Below are 4715 nucleotides of genomic sequence, written 5' to 3' on the forward strand. Positions count from 1 at the left end.
AATTGAAAGACAGAACGATCAAGTCAAGCACTATGTCTCAAGTTATTATTTTCAACCATTGTTCCAGAGTTTTTATAGATTTTTAAAATAAAACTCAGAGCTTTCTTTGTATGACACTCTCAAGTCTCTCAATATATGTGGTATTTGTGGATCCTAACCAAGGCAAGAGTGGTGTTATGCCTTTCTCTTCCTACAACTAAGGCTTATGTGGAGCTCATAGGAGTGGAAAAACATAAAAGAGCATACTTGCAATATATATATTGTAAAGTCAAACTTTGGATCCAAAGAGAGTTGAGTCATACAATCAAATCAAAATATGCATGTGTGTAGATGTATGTGGTGGATATATATGGTGACTAACCTATTTCTACTATGCTCCTTGAAAACTTTTATCTCATTTGAAACTTGGAAACATTTGCAAGAGAACATGGGCTATCTTATTCATCTCCTCTCTTTTTTTCAGGCGGACATCTAAGTACCCATTGTTTTAAATATCTTGGACACTTGTCCATTTTTTTTTCTTTTTTTCTTTCTTTTTTATGAATAACTTTTGCATAGCCCCATGCTTCCTTTCTACAACAAAACTTTTGAGAGATTGCAACAAGAACTTGGAGCATTTATTTTGTGGATATCCTATCAAGAATTTTTTTGTGTTTTCTCCTTGTGTAGGAGTAAAACATTTTTGGGTGGATCTAAATGGAATGGTATGTTGTTGTGCCTACCCCCAGTGTAGGAGTAGTGCATATTTGGATGGTGTGTACATGATCTTGATTTTAAGAGTATGACAAACCTCTCATAAGGGTCAATAAAGCTTGACTAAACTCAATGCAAAACAAGCAGCATATAAGTGGAAGTTTTTCTAGTCTAAATAACATATATGACTTTGGTAGAAATTCAAGCTTTGTCATAAAGGAGCTCATCATGTAGGATTTTAATGTTTTTGAAAAGATAAATCACCAGAACTTTAGTATCACTTGGAACAAGATAAACAATAGCTCAGACCTTCTCATATCATATCCGCCAATTACCTACACTTAGATGAAGCATATGCTACCCATGAGTTTCAAGTTCAGAGTAAATTCTTATATCAAAACAGTCATATCCAAAACTCAGGAGAATTCAAGGCTAAAAACTAGATACTTAGGAAAGGAATTACAACAGAGCAACTATTCAACATTTCCATTGCAAGAGATTATCCTCAGAGTCCATTTATTTATTCAGCTCTTAAAAACAGAAAACTAGACACACACTTTTTGTTTTGTTTTTATTTTTAAGATCACACCTTACTATTATATATAAAAGACAACGATAATATTAATTTTTTTTATTTTGCTTTTAGTTTTTTATGCATCTTTTTATGACTTAGAAATAATAGAACAAAAGGGAAAGAAATACTTTGCTAGATACATGCGGGATGCCTTTCCCCCAAGCTGGATGTTGGCGCAGTCGAATGTTGAAGTGGAGTGATCCTTTTTGGAGCAGATTTGCCAACAGATGTCCTTCTCGTCCTAGGATAGAATGAGATGAAGACAATCTGGTGAATTTGCTCTTGATCTTCGTGCATCATCCTACAAAATATCAACAAGAATACCAAAACTCATGGAACGGATTAGGGTAAAGGGTTAGCGGTCTGCCATCCAGAGATTAGTTGTTTTTGCGGTTTAGAAATGTTTCTATTTGGCATATTTTTAATAGGATGTCTTTCTAATATCTTTTTGGATTTTCTATTTTTATATGCCTGTAAGAAATATGTATGTATGGTATTTTTATTTTTATGCCACCACGGTGAATATTTCCATGAGTATTTACACCGTAGATTTATTCACATGGGGCTTAGGATTTATGATGCAATGATGTAATACAGTCATGAAACTTTTTATCTTCCTTTTCTAAATGCAATGCTAATACAAAAAAGTAAATATGCTAAAGTGAAAAGTAATTCATGCAATGCTAGGAAGTAAATATGGATAACTACCTATGTTACCTCTCAGTGAGGGTTCAGATGTTTAAGTCTTCCGAACATGACTTTATTGGAGAAAAGCCCTTTATTCTTCAGGTGCATCATCCGGTCTCAACGATGGAGACCCGGATGGCTGCATATCTTGTGATTGTGCCTCTGATGGTGATATCACCTTCTCTTTCCATACCTGCTTGGTCTGTGGACTTGACTTAGGCAGAGTAGGTTCTTCAGGTTCTTCATCTTCCTCCCATTCATTCCATGAGGGTTGGTTCCTTTGACGTTGGGATGATCGACGTCTCCTCCTAGAGTGGCTCTTCTTCGGCTGTTCATAAGTGGTATAAGTATTGAAATAACAGTGTACCTTCACTCCAAGGAATTGGAAGTGGACTTGTCCAAATCCGACGTAGATAATCGCATTGGCAGTGTTGAGGAATGGTCTTCTAAGGATGATGGGTGTATCATCTTCTTCTTCATCACCCATGTCTAGAACCATGAAGTCAGCTGGGGCAAACTGATCATGTATTCTTACCATGACATCTTTTGCTATTCACTTCGGAAATTGAATTGATCGGTCCACCATCTGCAATTGCATATATGTAAAGAACAAAGGTTTGTTACCAAATAAATATTCATACGTTAGCTTGGACATTAAGTTAACACCTGATCCAATGTCATAGAAGGTCTTGTGGAAGATTCTTTGTCCAATGGTACACTCAATCGTTGGTACGCCTAGATCATCCTTCTTAGCAAGGAATGGTGAAGCGAGAAGGTGGTCATACTCTGATCGGAGTGTGTTAATCATGTTAACTTATTCTTCTTATGGCCGCCTGGCCTTGTTTTTCCTCATTATCCTATTGTTCTTCTTCTTGGTCATTGTTGCCTCTTTGGGGGTACACGTTTGCGACTGTCCAAGAGATTGCAGGATGCAGTTCTTGAAAGAAAACTTCTCTTTTTTTATCCTTGATTATGAAGCAAATCTTAGCACTGTCCTCATAGATGATGGCTTTTGTGGTGCTTAGGAAAGGTCGGCCCAAAATAATGGGTGCCCTTACATCTCCACCTGTTTCTAAAACCACAAAGTCTATGGGGACATTTGATTGTCCCACTCGAACAATAGCGTCTTCAAGAATTCTCTTGGGATAGCTGCAAACACATATTTGTGTACAACAAAGTATCTTGGTTAATTTGATCATAAATTACCTTAGGCATGATGTTGACACTTGCTCTGAAGTCATAGATAGCTTCTTGGAACATGTGAGGTCCAATGGCGATGGGGATGACAGGTCTTCCTGAATCGCTCTTCTTTTTTGGCAAGTTATAGTTTATCCACCTTCCCATCGATGGTTGTATACTGTAGTATGCTGCATTGTGAATATTGACAAGATGTGTAAGTTTCTAGGACAACTGTTCCCTGAATGCCCAATGCTTCCACATACTTCACACGTCATGTGGGAATCATGAATGTGCATGACCTCTTGCTTCTCATTGGCTTCGATCTTTGAGCTTCTTCATTCAAGTAGGTCCATCTTGGTAGACATCATGTCTACCTCCTTGAGGTGATGCATACCTCCACCTCTCTTGTAAGATCCTAGAGACGTTCTTCATTCCAACCTTGGTTGAAGGCCATCTTCTCCACAAGAGCTACTGCAGCTAAAATTGTGAGTGATAGGAATGCACCTTCAGCAGCAGCATCCATAGTCTCATAGGTACTATTGGTCAACCAGTGGTAGAAAGTCTACATGAGTAGTCAATTCTCCATCCCATGATGGGGACATTCTGATATGTAATCCTAAAAGCATTCACATGCCTCAGGGATAGATTCATCATATTATTGCTGAAAGCTTGAGATTCTCCCACGTAGAGCATTGGTCTTGCATGTGGGAAAGAACTTTGCTAGGAAAGCAGTGGAACAATTATCCCATGTAGTATTTCTATCTTGGTTGGCAGTGGAACCATTGCTTTTGCCTTCCCCAAGAGTGAGAATGGGAAGAGGTGAAGTAATATGGCATCTTGGATTACTCCTTTGATGGTGAAAGTGCTACAGATCTCTAGGAAGTGTTAGAGATGTGCACTCGCAGCTTCATGTGCCTTTCCACAAAACTGGCTTGCTTGCACCATGTTGATGAGGGTTGGCTTGAGCTCAAATCCATTGTCTCCAACATTGACTATTGGTCCAGTACCTATGTTGGCTGTAGTTAGAGCTAGAGAATTCATAGAGAGTCTTGTTAGCCATGGCTTCAAATTCTGGTGTTAAGCTTCACCTTATCTGGTTGTCTTCTAATTCTAAAGCAGGGACTTTCTTGAGTTTGGCTCTAGTTCACCTGATTAAAGCTTCTAGATCTTCAACATAGTTTGTCAGAAGGTCAAAACCGGTCATATATTACCCTGCATAAGATATAAAAGTAGACAAAACAAGGGTAATCCTGCTTGTGGAGGGGTAAATGGTTATCTCAATCACATCAATAAGTATAAGTTTATCAATACTTCCTTTGCCTAGCTACCTTCCCTGGCAACGGCGCCAAAAATGCTTGTTGGCATTTCTTAGCATCACTACTAAGAATAGAGTTTGAAATCTATCCACGGCAACGGCTCCAGAAATGCTTGTTAGTATTTATTAACTTGTCACTTGTTTTAGTTGCCACCTATTATAAACCTATATCTCCTAACATTACTTTACTAGATTATCATCCCTAGTGACGATGCCAGAGATGCTTGTGGGTACTACATAGCATTACCACTAGAATAATACTAAGCA

General features: G+C 38.2%; 1 non-coding gene across 1 annotated transcript; it reads left to right on the plus strand.

Moving 5' to 3' along the window:
- The first annotated feature begins 3717 nt into the window (after positions 1–3717).
- LOC136455646 (small nucleolar RNA R71) lies at positions 3718–3826 on the plus strand. The gene has a single exon (XR_010759130.1). It is a non-coding gene; the product is annotated as a small nucleolar RNA R71 (small nucleolar RNA).
- The last annotated feature ends 889 nt before the right edge of the window (positions 3827–4715 follow it).

This window comes from Miscanthus floridulus, chromosome 5 (genome assembly GCF_019320115.1).
Source record: "Miscanthus floridulus cultivar M001 chromosome 5, ASM1932011v1, whole genome shotgun sequence".
In the NCBI taxonomy this organism is placed as follows: domain Eukaryota; kingdom Viridiplantae; phylum Streptophyta; class Magnoliopsida; order Poales; family Poaceae; genus Miscanthus; species Miscanthus floridulus.